Source organism: Benincasa hispida, chromosome 7 (genome assembly GCF_027475165.1).
Source record: "Benincasa hispida cultivar pf3 chromosome 7, pf3_genome.v1.1, whole genome shotgun sequence".
Classification (NCBI taxonomy): Eukaryota; Viridiplantae; Streptophyta; class Magnoliopsida; order Cucurbitales; family Cucurbitaceae; genus Benincasa; species Benincasa hispida.
The window spans coordinates 59,756,998-59,774,287 of NC_143484.1; the positions used below are offsets into that span (position 1 = coordinate 59,756,998).

At 40.7% G+C, this 17,290-nt stretch overlaps 1 non-coding gene across 1 annotated transcript; it reads right to left on the minus strand.

Annotated features, from left to right (window-relative positions):
• Window positions 1-1,559: 1,559 nt before the first annotated feature.
• On the minus strand, window positions 1,560-1,665 carry LOC150035302 (small nucleolar RNA R71). The gene has a single exon (XR_016530983.1). It is a non-coding gene; the product is annotated as a small nucleolar RNA R71 (small nucleolar RNA).
• Between the last annotated feature and the right edge of the window lie 15,625 nt (window positions 1,666-17,290).

The window sequence follows — 17,290 nt, forward strand, 5'->3', positions numbered from 1 at the left end:
GAGTAGAGAAGAACAATGTAAAAGCCTTGGGAAGCAAGAGATTGCTACCAGGCTCTTTATTCTCATTCTGCATTGTCATTCTATATTTCGATTATATATCTATAAAATGGAACTTGCTTATCTACATCTGTTCACTCTCTTAAAAGCATGCATGAGTAGTTAAATCTATCGAATGGGTTGAGAAGAACGTAGCTAACATAACCTAGGATCTTCATTGCATGCGATCATCTTGTTTTATGTTACGCCCATCACCCTTTTAGAGCTACTCGAGAGAGAGTCTAAAGAAAGAACCTTAGACTTGAGAGAGCTAGGTTAGAATCTAGACTCGAGAGAGCAAGATTAGATCTGCATAAGCAAGAGACAAAGACTTAGAGATAACTCTTGTTTGTCAACATGCATTGCATGCACCCTAGAGATAGGTTATGGTATTATGCGATCGCCTTGTATGTGTGTGTGTCAATCGTCATCGCATAGACAAGAATAGAGGCTTATGTGTAAGTCCTATAGACATCATCGCATATATCGCATGCGTTCTAAATCTAGAAGTCGTATCATTTGCGTTGAGAGATTATTTGCTATTGTATGTGTGTAGCATTATCGCATAACATGAACACAATCCTACGAAGTGTTAGCTGAACCCCTTCTCAACCCGTTCCCCCGCATATTCATCGCATCTTCCGTATTATCAACTCTTTTCTTAACTCTGTCGCATAAATTTTATACTGTAAACAACAACCCAACAACTCTTTGATTTATTAGTTACCGCAAAGTAATCTAAAAATTATTGCTGCATATTGTTTTTCTTAGTCCTTGAGTTCGACCATGGGCTTACCAGGAAACTCGGTAGGATTTATACTTGGGTTCTGCTAAGGAAACTTGTTGCATAACGCGTTTTCCATCACCGCAATTCCTTTATTATTTCACCGCATAAAATAACGCATCAAGTTTTTGTCACTGTTGTTGGGGACTTCAGCAATACAGTGTGCTAACGATAATTTTCTGATTTTCTTTGCAACTTTCAATCTCTGCCGCATTATGACCTAAAGATTGAAAGGACGTTCCGATAAAGACTGAGAGATAGCCGCCAACAACAATAACAAGAGAAAGATAACATGGCGGAACAACCTGGAAATGGAGCACTAAATGAAAATAATGTCATGGCGAATCCCATTCTATTGGCGAACGACCGCAATAGGCTCATTCGGGACTATGCGTCGCCCAACCTCTACGATTTCTCCCCAGGAATCATGAGGCCCGCTCTTGATGGATCGCGATTCGAAATGAAACCGGTGATGGTGCAGATGATCCAAACTGCTGGGCAGTTTGGTAGGAGGCATGGTGAGGACCCGCATGCCCATCTCCGGAGCTTCATAGAGATCTGCAACACTTTTGTGTTCCTGAATATCTCCACCGAGGAAGTTCGACTAACTTTGTTCCCGTTTTCGTTGTGTGACCAGGCACGAAAATGGGCGTACTCTCTCAAACCGGGGGAGATTACCTCATGGGAGCAAGTAGTAGAGAAGTTTATGAAGAAATATTTCCCTCCAACGGAGAATGCCAAAAGGAGAAAATGGATCCCAATTTCAAACAGGATAATGACGAATCGCTCAACGATGCTTGGGCGAGGTTCAAGAGGCTGGTAAGAGATTGCCCGCATAATGGCTTACTAGATTGCTTACAGATGGACATTTTTTTATCACGAATTAAACCCTACTTCGCAGACCGCTACCAATGCGGCAGCAGCTGGAGGTCTGCTAGATAACACTTATGATGAGGCCAAGAACATCCTTGATCGCATTTTTAAAAATCATGAGGACTGGAGAGAAAGTAATCAAAAATTGAGAATAAAGAACAGTGACACAAACAATGGTGCTATCGCATCCTTTCAGAGTCAAATGACTGCAATGATGAACTTGATACAGGAAATCACAATCAACAGCCCAACAACGCATAGTGGGAAAGTGAATGCAATCAACCAGGCTACCACAAGGTATGCTACTTGTGGTGAAGGAAACGCAATAGAGGAATGCCTGCAAAACCCACAGTCAATCTATTTTGTGAAGAATAATCCGTTCTCTAACACGTACAACCCTGGGTGGAGAAACCACCCCAACTTTGTGTGAAAAAATCAGCAGCAAAATTTTCAATCAGTGGCATAAAAAGAAGGGCCACCCGGATTTTCCCCGCGAAACAATGGTCAGACGAGTAATCAAGCCAGCAGTATGCAGACGCCGCAATCTTCCTTTTTGGAAAGTTTGTTGAAGCAATATATTGAAAAGAACGAAACTGTGCTTCAAAACCAAGCGACGTCTATCCGCAACCTAGAAAGTCATCAGAAGTCAAGCACATTGTGAATTATTTGATGTTTGGGGAATTGACTTCATGGGCCCATTTCCACCATCAGAAAGTCATCACTATATCTTGGTCGCGGTTGATTATGTATCAAAATAGGTTGAGGCCATGACATGTGCCAAGAATGATGCGGCCACATGTTGACGAATCGCTGATAGGTATGATTGATGTTCTATGCTCGAAATGATTCGATACTACTGCTAGATATGCGTTAATTATGGATGTTCACAAAGTATGCCATGCGTTGTCACAAGTTTCCTTACGATGGAACCAAGTGTAATTCCACTGCAACTTTCTCATTGTGATCCGAGGTCGAACTCAAGAACTGTTTTAGGTTATGTGATATGTTCATGATATATGCAACCAGGTTTTCAATCTTTAAAAATGTGTTTGTACAGGTATATAAATTGTGATAAAATAAAGCAGTAAAGATATGATGATAAAATAAAATACAATAAACCTAAGCTAGATGATACAAGACATAGGCTTCATGTTACCAGATGCTTAGGTCAAGGCTGGCTGTGGAAGTTATGCAAAGACGTGGAATGCGGCGACAAGTCTTATGAACAGAATAGAAAGAGAAAGATAAATAATATAAACAACGCAAGTTTTCAATTGTCTTGAAGCTAGAAATACTGTTCCACTCTTCTCTTGGCGTACACCTTTCAGTGATCGGCCACACTCCCACATGTCTGTGGCGAAACAGAGAATAACGTAATGAACGTAAGGTTGTTTCCATGTCTGGAAGTACTACTCGCTTTAGTTAACGCATTCTTCTAACCTTTTCTCAATAGGTCAGAATGGTATCTTCACTTCTACTCTCACAGATGAAGATGTCATCTAGCATGCCTTAGCTAAACGCATTTTATACCTTTAACATAGATTAAGTACTTGTGATTCATATTAACTATCAAGGGATTGAAAAGGCATCATGGAGAAAATGATTAATGGAGGAACGAAAATAGATAGAGAATGGTATGTGAAAGCTATCGAAACATTTAATATATCTATTAAGTGTTTGATACATGATGTGTGAATGAAAAGATAAAGAGAAAGTGAAATACAAAGATGAAAGAGATAGAACTAATACAAATAAGTGCCAATGTCTTAGCATTGATCCGATGGAGATCTGCTTGCCGGATAGGATGTATTTGATGGTAGGGAGAGCTTCCCTCTCAGGCTTGCTCCACCGGTAGCAAAGATCTATGCACAGAGCTTTCGATCGAGTGTATAGCAGGTTAGATTTGAGATTCACCTCTCGGCCTTATCTCGTCTTCTTCCCAGATTTCTTCACTTAAGCACTCAGCTCAACCTTTTCTCTCAACAATTTAGCAGCACTTAGCCCCGTATCAAGTAGCATACCTTTTCTCTGAAATCTATGGGGTATTTATAGGTGTAGGTCTTTAACTCCAGCCTTGTGGTCCCCACTGATGGTTATGGTAATTTCGAAGATGGAGGGATATTATGCAATCAGATCGTCAATTCTGCGCAACTGTTAGTTGTACACATGTCTCAATCCTCTGCTCTTGCGTTGCCCAGTTACATCTTTCGATCGTGAATTCGCATGCGGTGTTGTTTTTATTACCGCATGCAGTTGAAAGTTAGCTCTAAATCGACTATCACATTGCGTCGTCATTGCGCCAATCGTCTCTTCATTGTTGATTGACGGGCGCTAATCGGTTTCTCGTGAGCCTTGAACGCAAGCGGTGACTTGGTTTCCTGCAAAACAGAGTAAAAGTTGACTTGTCCTCCATCTTTATGGTATTAGTGGGTGTAATTGCGATCATTTATAATTATTGTAATGCTAAGCTAATCTTTATACAATTGGCGCATATTTATTAACTTTTGGCCGCAATATCTAGATAAGGTGGCATAAATAACTCATATTTCTACAAGTTATCACACCCCCAAATTTAGATATATGCTTGTCCTCAAGCATATCTTCTACTAAGGCAATCATGCTCAATTCCTATCCTCTATTTTTGCGATGATTGGTTGCTCTGAAAGTTACACTTAGGCACATTTCTTGACATCGCACTTTCCTTCTATCCTTGCTAATTTTTAGCAAGCCCTACTTTATTCTTCTATGTAACAAAATTCTGCTCAAAGATGCTTTTCTAGTTTTCAAAATAGAATGTTTATCTCTTCTTTGTCAAAACAACTTGATGTATTTAAATGCGGTGAGCAAAACTTTGTGCCATTTATTCACTTAGAGACTATTAATCACAGTTACACTCTTCGTTTTGGCTTATCCCCACGGGTGTCATGCGAACATCCAACTACGGTTGTGTGCCAATTTCAACTTTAACTCATGACATTCAGAGGAGTTGTTTCTTGCATTCTGTTATTTTTTTTGTCTTTTTTTCATGTTGCGTTGTTCTTGGAAATCCACCTTCATTTTGGCTTGCTCCTACAGATGTCATACGAACATCTAACTACAAGCAGGCTCCTTTCACAACTAAACTCTTATCGGGTTGGGACAATTTTGAGGTTTTCCCTTGCGCTGACATTGGATTTTTGCATATATATATATATATATACAAATAGATGCATTTTCTTAAATGTTGCATATTCTTGATCTCATCTGCTCAGACCTTCCCCACCCTCAAATTTAAAGATGAGCAAGGTCCTCATTGCGTTGTTTTAAGAGATTAGACAAACACTTAGAAGAAAATTGCAAAAAGAAGGTTTGAGTAGAACTTTGAAAGATAAAAGGTAAAATACTGCTAACCTAAGAATTAACTAAGTGTTAGTCAAAAATTACTAAGTATGTTCCTAAGTATAAACATATAATACATCATAGCAACGCAATGAAGATCTAAAACAAAAGATTAAGAACATTACAAAAATTGACAAAGGAAGATAAAGAAAAAGGCACAGGCAAAAAGTAGAGTGAATCATGTACTCTAATTGTATTGAATATTAACAAAGTGTACAAATAAGTATAATTGAAAGCATTACAAAAAATTTCTGTTGCCTATACAAGAGTCAAAGAATTTGATTAACTTACAAAGAATAAATGAATTGAATACAAATAAAGAATGGCCGCATAAAAAAAAATCATAATGGAAGAAAGTGTAAATATTAAGGTTGAGGAGCAGGGGGATCTGGCGGAGGCTGTTGAGGTAGTACAGACGAAACGTCGTCAAACAATAAGTGCTGCCTTAGATGGGAAGGTACCATCGGACCATGCAGATGTGCGGTGAGAAAATTAAAATACTCTTAATTAGGCGCCACTATCTGTCTTTGGTGCATGAAGATCCTATGCATACTACACTGCATATTGATGAGCACTTCCCTTGAAGTTGTAACACTGCGTTGAATCTCATCAATGCGCTCCATTACTACCTCAAAGCATTGATTGAAGAAGTGGTGTTGTTGAGAAACAAGCTCTTATTGTTGAGAGAAGAGGGTTCTCATTTCAGCTAACTCAGTAGCCATGAAGGTGAAGGATGGTTGTGCCTGTGATGTCTCGCCAGCATCGTTTTGGGGTTGGGCAAAGGTGCCTTCATCCAAATCATGTGGGTCATCAACATGCGGCGATGGAATGGTGGGTTGTGGAGATGGAGCTGGTTGTGGAGGTAAGGCTACTGGGTAAACAATATGAGAGTTAGGGACAAAAAGAAGGTTTTTAAAATGCTCGTGTAAGGGGGAAAAGGGTTACGCTGGCGGGCTCAGAGGGCTTGGAGGCCAGATGACTAAGGGAAGAGGGTCTATAGCTTTTGGATTTTGCGTTGGTGATTCCTGGACCTTCTTTTTTCTTTTATCTTCTTTTCGCTATCTTTTGGGCCTTGGCTCTCAAGGCACATTCAAATCGATCGCAGGCCTCTTTGCTGGCAGTTCGGGGCAGTGAGGAGAATCTTTGAGGAGCATCCTCAAGATTTTTATGTTGATGAGGCCGTGGACTTTTGGCATAGGCTTCTCATTAACGCCTACACCCATAGTCAGGCATAGACTTGAAATGATCCACGGGAAGAAGTATTGTCCCTAAACATGCCCCATTAATGCTCTGATCTGCCTCGCGATCAACTGCCCTACGTCGATAGGAATGTCGTGGGCTATGCAATATGCGGTCATAATCCGATCCTTTGATACAGTTCTATCATGCGTTGTTGGGATCAACTGCTTTTTAATCAAGTAAACCCAGAGCCTCCCCTTCAGTAGCAAGGACTTGGACTCCAGGGTGTGGATGCCTTCGAGCAAGACCGACCACTTCATGCCCAGTTGCATTAGTATCCTCAACGCGTCCTACATCTGCTCTTCTATGGGATCATCAATAATCTTATTCCCTGGCACATCAGGGTTGTCCTTCATTTGATAAATTTCGTTGAGGTCCATTGCGTCGAAGGATACTGTCTCTCCCTGAAAGGTCACCGCATCCATATTTCCATGTAAGCGGCTGTGGTAAGCTTCACACTACCTGAGGCATTATGATAGATGGGCATTGGCAGAATGTGTCCTACCCATGCTCCACAATTACTCTCATGATGAGGTCAGGTAGTGGATTCAGCGTAGGATAGAAGTCCATCTCGATTAACATATCATCGTTCTCTTTTTTCTTTGATGATCGCTTCTTGGCCGCCGTGGGTTCGCTGCTTTCTGCTATAGCCTTGCCTTTTGCCAACGCAAGGCGGGTTGCTTGTCGTTCTTTCTTTTCCTGCTCTCTGTGTTGTTCTTCTTTCTCGCGCTCAGCGAGCTCTTTGCCCTTGCTCTTATATAAGCGCTTCTTATTGGCTTCGCGCTTCTTCCTCTTCTCTTCCAACAACAATCTATCCTCTTTTTCCTTCTTCCTTCTCTTTTCTTCTTCTTCTTCTTCTCTTTCTTCTCTCACAAACTCTTCTTCGAATTGCTCAGAGGCTAGCAACAGGCGCTGTTCCTCCTCGCGATTCCGGATCCCTTCAAGTCGGGCAAGCTCATTGTTGCTTCGCATTTTTTCAAACTCCAATCTTCTTCTTCTATCCCCTCTGCGATGATGAGCTTGCCCCGCTCCATCTTTTCTTGCTTCTCTTTTTCTTCTTTTCTTTTTCTCTCCTCCACTTCCAATGCTAGAATTAATTTTTAAGGGTCAATTGTGGACCCTTGCGGCGCATTCTCCCTTCAACGCTGCATTAGAGAGGTTCCCTCTGCTTCTTCTCCTTCATCGGTCGCAACTATTTGCGTTGGTATGGGTTGCACTGATTCCATTAATTGTGTCGTTTCCCCCTTATCCTCCCTTACGGAGGTTGATTTTCCATCAGGGCTCGCATCTGTTTTGCTTCCTTTTCTTTTCTCAAGCGCCTCTCTTCACGCCGATGCAATTTTCTTTCTTCTTTCTTCTTTCTCCTTCTTCTTTCTTTCCTTCCTGGCCTTATCATCTTCATCTTCATCCTTTTTCTCTTTATTCTTCTTTTCTTTGCGATGATGAGAAGATTCAGCCTCCCCAGCCTTCTTTCCCTTAGTCTTCTTCCTCTTCTTCTTAGCCACTTCTGGTTGCGCTTCCCCTGCAACCTCCTTCAATGCAATGGCAGGGGTCTCCAATGCAACCTCGCCTTCCTTAACCTTCTCCATCACAATCACTTCTTCTTCTCTTTCCTTTCTCGCAATCGCTTCTTCTTCTCTTCATGGATGTCCGTCATAGGCTTCTGCGATGACAGTTGCCTCCTGAGTTTTTGGGACCAGAACATTATTCCCTATTTCTTCTTCTTCAACCTCCACTTCTTCCACTACCAATACTCCACCCTTCACTATGCCATCTGCCACTACCACCGCCTCCTCCTCCATAGGCAATGGTTGGTTTACAACCCTTTCCTCGGGCAGTCTACCTCATTGCTCCAAGGTACTCAGGATGTTGCCAAACACCTCCGTATCATCGCGTCTCTTCCTTTCACTTTCATTTGAGATGGCAGGTGCTGGCATAGGCATGCTCTCGTTGCTTCTTCCTCGCTTGAACAAAGGAGGCCTAATGGCCAGAGGGTTTCTCCAGGCTCTCCCGGTGAGTCTGGGGATAGTGTGGGCTTGGGCGGCAAGCCTGTGACTGGCAGCCAGGAATGCTGCCTCTCGCATGTCTACTTGGTCAGGTGTGGAAGGTGAAGCGGATTGATTTGGGGTCTGGTTAGCCATGGACACGAGCTTAGAAAGGTCTGATAAAAACTTGAGTTGTTGAGGAGAAAGAAAGGTCTAGGTGCAATACGCTTAGGGTTTCTGGTTTGCCAAAGTGAGGTAAAAAGTTTCCAATGAAGGAGGAGGTCGTATTTATAGGTTGGGCTGTGGTGGGGCCAACGCGATTTTTGCAGCGACAGGCCTAGAGCAGCTCAACAGGTGCGTCGTTCCACCTCCCTCATTTATGGAATTTCAGATAAAGTTGTCCTTTCGTCTGCCAAGTTATAATTGCTTGGGGATACGAATCGATTGGACTCCCCCCCTCAAATTTCCAAAAGAATTTTTCTTTAATATTTTATTTGAATGGACGCGAGATAAAGATTACCGCATTGTGCTCATCAACGCAACTGTATTTTCGTAGAGGATGGGTAACAATGCATATATCCCCGCAACACACCCTTCAACCATCGCATTTCTGGAGGATACCTCAACATAGTGCATTCAGCTAAGGATGGGCAAAGGACATATACAAGCGCAATACACCCTTCAACTCAATACAGTTGAGTTAGGTGAACGCAAAGCATTCCTTATTGGTTTGAGATGCATCCATTGTCGCCTTGCATACCTGTTGTTAATTGTTTTATTATTTTTATTATAATTTTTTTTTATCAACACAAGTGCTATAACTTGCGGTAATAAATTCTCTCCTGGTTACTTAATCATTCACCATTTAAAGCTCAACTCATTAATTACAGAGAAATTCAAGGAATTAAAGACGAGACAAAATTAAATGCAAAGAAATAAATGAGGAATAAATTCATAAAGTAAAAATTAAATGAAGAATTGAAGACAAAATTCAAAATTCAAAGAGAAAGAAATTCAATAAAGCATTAAACATAGTATTGATATATGGACCGAAAAGTGCGTTGTCATGAGTGATCGCAATCCACATTTCTGCAGGTGATCAGGATTGCCTACTTAATGTCTTAAGGACATTGCTCCTTTCCTGTAGATCCTAGGGCTTTTGAATTGCTGGGCAATGTTCCTGGTGTTCAAGTTCTTAGCTCAGAGGCCAGCTGGCCACTTAGATCTCCAGGTTCCTTATTGAAGACACTTGTGCTTGCATCACTGCATCGTTTTTATCCATATATTGCTTCAACAGCGTCTCTAACGAGCTTCCCGAGGTGTTAGATGATGATGGTTGCTGGTTGTGTGGTCTTAATTGCCCTTGATTAAGGTGAAAAGGCAAATTCCCTCTACTGCCCCCTTGATGATTAACTGGCCCCCCTTGGTTGGGATTGCCTCCCCACCCGAAGTTAGGATGGCTCCTCCAGCCCGGATTATAGGTATTGTTGAAGGGGTTGTTCTGGATAGCACACACTTGCTGAAGGTTCAATAGGCACATGTCAGCTCCGTGAGCCCCTCCATAATTGATGCAACTGATTATGGCCACTTGAGCCAGTGCAGCGGGTTGCGCTGATTGTGGAGCAATGGTTCCTTGGTTGATTGCCATTGGCTGGAGGATTGAGGTCACCGTGGCCATTTGCACGACCAACGTGGTCATTGTCTCCGTAGGGACGATGGATGTTTCACTTTTCCTTCTCTCGGCGCCTTGGCCTCCATATCCATCGTCGATCCAGCCATCCATATTCCGCGAGATGCGGTCAATGATGACTTTAGCCTCTGTGTATGTCTTATCCTATAAAACCTCTTGCCGCGGAGGCATCAGCAACAGCCTGCGTTGCTCTGTTCAGGCCATTATAAAACATTTCCATCAAGACACAATCTGGGATCCCGATATGCGGGCAGTTTTTCACCAGTCTCCTAAATCGCACCCAGGCGATGCTTAGGGTCTCATTCTCAATCTGTTCGAACTTCAACACATCCTTTCATCGCCTTGCGTTGATGACAGGTGGGAAGAACTTCTTCATGAATCATTCTACCAGTTGATCCCATGAAGTGATTTCATTTGGCTCAAGTGAGTAAGCCCACCTCTTAGCCTTACCCTCAAGGTGTAAGGGAACAGATACAGCCTTATATTCTCCGGGGTCACGCTAGGTAAGGAAAAATTGCTGCACATCTCGACAAAGCTGGTCAGATGGGCGTGTGGGTCTTCACCTTGCAGACCCCTAAATTGCCCGACGTTTTGAATCATCTGCAGCATGACCGGCTTAATCTCGAAACACGCATTCTTTTCCACAGTCAACCTTGAGATTCCAGGCGAAAAATCATACAAATTGGGTGCCACATAATTACGCATTGGGATGTTGTGGTCAGCTACCAGGAAAATAGGATCTTGAGCCGGTCGAACATCCCTTTGGTTTGCAACCGGTACTGCATTATCACTATTGTCCGCCATGCTGGCTGCCTTCTTTCGCCTAATTCGATTCTAACGTGCCCTTGCGCGGAAAGTATGCTCGTTCTCAGGGTCAGCTTCGAATTTCGGTTCAGCACCAGGACTCATAAACCGTCAAACTGATCTCCATGTTGAATAGCCATTATAATGAGATCTGTCCTGCAAAATACCAAAAACACACTCAAACAATAAACCGTTAACCAGTCCCCAGCAACGGCGCCATAAACCTGTTGAGGAATCGCTGATAGGCATGATTGATGATGTTCTATGCTCGAAATGATGCAATACTACTGCTAGATATGCGTTAATTATGGATGTTCACGTAGTATGCCAAGCGTTGTCACAAGTTTCCTTACGATGGAACCAAGTGTAATTCCACCGCAAGTTTCTCGGTGTGATCCGAGGTCGAACTCAGGGACTGTTTTAGGTTATTGTGATATATTCATGATATATGTGACCAGGTTTTCAATCTTTAAAAATGTGTTTCTACAGGTATATAAATTGCGATAAAATAAAGTAGTAAAGATGCGATGATAAAATAAAATACAATAAACACCTAAGCTAGATGATACAAGATACAGGCTTCATGTTACCAAATGCTGGGGTCAAGGCTGGCTGTGGAAGTTATGCAAAGACGTGGAATGCGGCGACAAGTCTTATGAACAGAATAGAAAGAGAAAGATAAATAATATAAACAACGCAAGTTCTCAATTGCGTTAAAGCTAGAAATACTGTTTCGCTCTTCTCTTGGTGTACACCTTTCAGTGATCGGCCACGCTCCCACATGTCTGTGGTGAAACAGAGAATAACGTAATGAACGCAAGGTTGCTTCCATGTCTAGAAGTACTACTCGCTTTAGTTAACGCATTCTTCTAACCCTCTCTCGATAGGTCAGAATGACATCTTTACTTCTACTCTAACAGGTGAAGATGTCGTCTAGCATGCCTTAGCTAAATGCATTTTATACCTTTAACACAGATTAAGTACTTGTTTGATTCATATTAACTATCAGGGGATTGAAAAGACATCATGAAGAAAATGATTAATGGAGGAACGGAAATAGACAGAGAATGGTATGTGAAAACTATCGAAACATTTAATATATCTATTAAGCGTTTGATACATAGTGTGTGAATGAAAAGATAAAGAGAAAGTGAAATACAAAGGTGAAAGAGATAGAACAGATACAAACAAGTGCCAATGTCTTGGCACTGATTCGATGGAGATCTGCTTGCCGGATAGGATGGATTTGATGGTAGAGAGAGCTTCCTTCTCAGGCTTGCTCCACCGGTAGTAGAGATCTATACATAAAGCTTCTGATCAGGTGTATGGTAGGTTAGATCTGAGACTCAACTCTCGGCCTTATCTCGTCTTCTTCCCGGATTTCTTCACTTAAGCACTCAGCTCAGCCTTTTCTCTCAACAATTTAGCAGCACTTAGCCCCATATCAAGTAGCATGCCTTTTCTCTGAAATCTATAGGATACTTATAGGTGCAGGTCTTTAACTCCGGCCTTGTGGTCTCCACTGATGGTTATGGTAATTTCGAAGATGGAGGGATATTATTCCTTCTGTTATGCAATCAGACCGTCAATTCTGCACAACCGTTAGTTATACACATGTCTCAATCCTTCGCTCTTGCGTTGCCCAGTTGCATCTTTCGATCATGAATTCACATGCGGTGTTGTTTTTATTACTACATGCGGTTGAAAGTTAGCTCTGGATCAACTGTCACATTGCGCCATCATTGCGATAATCGTCTCTTTATTGTTGATTGACAAGCGCAATGTGACCGAGATACGTTGATCAGTTTCTCATGAGCCTTGAGCGCAAGCGGTGACTTGGTTTCCTGCAAAACAGATTAAAATTTGGCTTGTCCTCCATCTTTATGGTGTTAGTGGGTGTAATTGTGATCATTTATAATTATTGTAATTCTAAGCTAATCTTCATACAATCGGCGCATATTTACTAACTTTTGGCCGCAATATCTAGATAAGGTGGCATAAATAACTCATATTTTTTCAAGTTATCACCACAGTGGCGAAGTTTCTTAAGAAGAATATTTTTACTTGATACGGGACACCATGGGCCTTAATCAGCGATGAGGGCTCTCACTTCATCAACCGCATAATCACCAACTTGTTGACTAAATTTAACGTCAGCCATAGAGTGGCAACTGCTTATCACCCACAAACTAATGGGCAGGCAGAGATTTCTAACCGAGAGATTAAAACTATCTTGGAGAAGGTAGTCAATACTTCCAGGAAGGATTGGTCACCCAAGCTTGATGAAGTACTGTGGCCATACAGGACTGCCTATAAAACATCAATTGGCATGTCCTCGTACGCCCTGGTCTTTGGAAAAGCTTGTCATTTGCCGCTCGAGTTGGAACATAAGGTGATGTGGGCATGCAAGAAGCTGAAATTTGATTTAGCAAGTGCAGGGAAAGTTCAGATGCTACAACTGAATCAGCTGGTCGAATGGCGAAGGGACGCCTATGAAAATGCCAAGATCTATAAGAAGAAAACAAGAAGTGGCCTGACGATCGCATAAACGATCGGACATTCACCGAAGGTCAACAGGTATTATTATTTAACACTTGTTTACGATTGTTCCCAGGAAAGTTGAAGTCTCCCTGGTCCGGGCCATTCCGAATCAAGACTATCTTTCTTCACGGCGCAGTGGAACTAACAACTTTAGACGGGAACAATGCATTTAAGGTCAATGGTCAGCGGATTAAGCCTTACTATGGAGGCGACTTCGAGCGACGCATGGATACCATTGAATTAGGCAAGTAGGATTAAATCACTTGCGGGGGAAGCGATTACGGTAATTCTGAGAACCTCTTTCAATCAAGCATCCCTGTCTATGTTTATTTGCTTTCTTTACAGTTTTTCTTTTACTGCTTTCTCAATTACGCATTTACTGTTTTTTTTTAGAATTAGCCTTTAATGCTTTCTGTAATTCTCTTCAATTTAATTTTTCATGTCATGTTTAATTCCTTTAATTTGTATGCATTAATAACGTTGTTCTTTAATTTTTGTGAATGATTGGATGAAACAGTAAACACCGCAAAGTCTTTTCGACTTGCGTTTTTGATGAATTAAAAGAAAATTAAAGATTGATATGTAACGCGATGATGTGTGCATTGTGTGTTAACAAGAGACACCTTGCATCCATTACACCCAAATGCATTGCGTTGAGGGGTGTGTTGCGCACGTATGTGTTCTTTGCCCGTCATTAGTGAAAATGCACTATGTTGAGGTAGTGTTGCGCTAGTAGCAATACCATGCGCCCAATCCTCCAAAAATGCGTTGAATTAAGGGGTGTGTTGCGAGGATGCATGCGTTGTTGCCCGTCCTTAACAAAAATGTATTTGAGTTAATGGAAGTGCGGTGTTAATTTTTTAATCGTGCACCCCTCTGAATCAGATTCAGAAGACAATTTCATTCATTATTTAATTAAATTTTTTGATTCTTTTTATAGGCATCAATTTTTGTATTGCGTTAATTTTTAATTCTTTGTATACTTTGTTAATATTCAATACAATTGAGTAAATATTCTCTCCATTTGCCTGTACCTTTTTCTTTATCATCCTTTGTCAATATTTGCGATGTTTTTAATCTTTTACTTTTGCGTTATTCATTGCGCTGTCATGATGTATAATATGTTTATAGTTAAAAACAATTCCCATACTTTGTAAATTCTGACTAACACTTAGTTAATTTGTAGCTTAGCAGTACTTTACCTTTCATCTCTCAAAGTTCTGCTCAAACCTTCTTTTTGAAATTTTTCTCTAAGTGTTTGTCTAGTCTATTCAAACAACACAATGAGGACCTTGTGCATCTCTAAATTTGAGGGTGGGGAAGGTCTGAGCAGATGAGATCAAGAATATTCGGTCATTAAGAAAATGCGTTCATTAAAAAAAAATTTTTTTACAGAACTCCAATATCAGCGTAAGGGAAAACCTCAAAAATAATCCCAACCTGATAAGAGTTAGTTGTGAAAGGAACCTGCTCGTAGTTGGATGTTCGTATGACACCCGTAGAGCAAGCCAAAACGAAGGTGGGTTTCCAAAAACAACGTAGTATGAAAATGAAAAAAGAAAAAAAAAAGAAAGAAGGAAAAGAAAAATAAATGCAAGAGACAACTCCTCTGAATAGCATGAGTTACAGTTGAATTGGCACACAACCGAAGTTAGATGTTCGCATGACATACGTGGGAACAAGCCAAAACGAAGGGTGTAACCATGATCAACAGTCTCTAAATAAATGACGCAAAATTTGACCACCGCATATAGACATATCAAGTTTTTTTGACAAAGAAAAGGTAAACATTCTATTTTTAAACTAGAAAAGCATCTTTGAGTAGAATTTTGTTATATAGAAGAATAAAGTAGGGCTTTGTTAAGAATTAGCAAGGATAGGAGGAAATTATGTTGTCAAGAAATGTGCCTAAGTGTAACATTCGGAGCAACCAATCGACGCAAAAATATAGGATAGGAATTGAGCATTATTGCCTTAGTAGAAGATATGCTTCAGGACAAGCATATATCTAAATTTGGGGTGTGATATCTTGTAGAAATACAAGTTATTTATGCTGCCTTATTCAAATATTGCAGCTAAAAGAGAGAAAATATGTGTCGATTGTATGAAAATTAGCTAAGAAATATAATAATTATAAATTATCGCAAATAAACCTACTAACATCATTAAGATGGTAGAAAAGGATATTTCTATTATGTTTTGCAAGAAACTAAGTCACCGCTTGCGATCCAGGCTCAGAGAGAAACTGAACAATGCATCTCTGTCACATTGTGCCTGTCAATCGACAATGAATAGACGATCAACGCAATGACGGCGCAATGCGACAGTCGATCCAGAGCTGAACTTCAACTGCATGCGGTAACAAAAACAACACCGCATGCGGACACATGATCGAAAGATGCAAATGAGCAATGCAAAGGCGAAGGATTGCGACACATGTACAACTAACCTTTGTACATATTTGACAGTCTGATTGCATAACAGAAGGAATAATTATTCCACCATTCTTGGAATTTTCATAACAATATAGTGGGGACAATAATTCAGAGAGTCAAAACTTTTTGCCTATAAATATCCTCACATAATTCACTGAAAAGATATACTTGATACAAGGGTAAGTGATACGAGGCTATTGAGAGAGAGCTGATCTGAGTGCTAATCGGAGAAGATCCGAGAAGAGAAGAGACAAGGCCGATAGGTGAGTCTCAGTGCAATTCTGCCAAATCCTCGCCGAGAAGCACTGTACTTAGATCTCATCTATCGGTTGAGCAAGCCTGAGAGGGAAGCTCATCCATCCATTCACTCCATTGACGCTGGCAAGCAATTTTCCATTCCAGATCTGTGCCAAGACGTTGGCGCTTATTTTTATTTATTTCTAACTCTATTTTATCAATTGTATTTCATTATCTTAATCTCTTCATTCATAATCATGTATCAGACGCTAAATAGTATTATTGAATATCTTGATAATTTCCATTTCCACTTTTCTGTCTATTTTCGTTCCTCCATTAGCCGTATTCTCCATGAAGTTTTCTTAATCACTTGGTGATTAATATGAATTAAACGAGTAACTTAATCTATGCTAAAGAGATGAATATGTTTAGCTAAGTCATGCTAGACGACATCTTCACCTGTGAGAGCAGAAGAGAAGATGCCATTCTGATATGTTGAGAGAAGGTTAGAAGAATGTGTTAACTAAAGCGAGTAGTACTTCCAGAGATGGAAGCAACCTTACGTTCATTACGTTTGTCCCTATTTCATTATAGAGATGTGAGAACGCGACTGATCACCGAGAGGTGTAAACCAAGGAAAATGCAGAACCGTATTTATGCCTTTAACACAATTAATGAACTTGCAATGTTTGTACTAATTACCTTTTCTCTTTCTGTTTCACACATAAGACTTGCCACCGCATAACACGATCTTTGTATAATCTTCATAGTCAGTCTTAACCTCGGTATCTCGTATCATGAAACTTGTATCTTGTATCATCATAGCTTAGGTTTATTTTATCGCACTTTACTTTTACCGCAATTTACTTTATTATCGCATTTTTACCGCTTACCTTTACTTTCTCACACTTTCAAATACATGTACACACAACTTATATAAATTGAAAAAACCCCTGGTCGCATATATCACAAATATAATGCAATAACCTCAAACAGTCCATGTGTTCGACCTCGGATCACACCGAGAAACTTGCGGTGGAATTATACTTGGTTCCAACGCAAGGAAACTTGTGACAATGCACAACATACTACAAGAAAATTCATTATTAACACATATCTAGAAGTAGTATTGCATAAACCATTATTCATCCATGCGTTGTATGGCATCATTATATTGTATACCTTATGCCCCAACAAGTTTATGGCGCCGTTGTCGGGGAACTGGTAATGGGGGCATGAACTTGAACCTTACTTGAATCATTGTATATTTTATGCCAACAAGTTTATG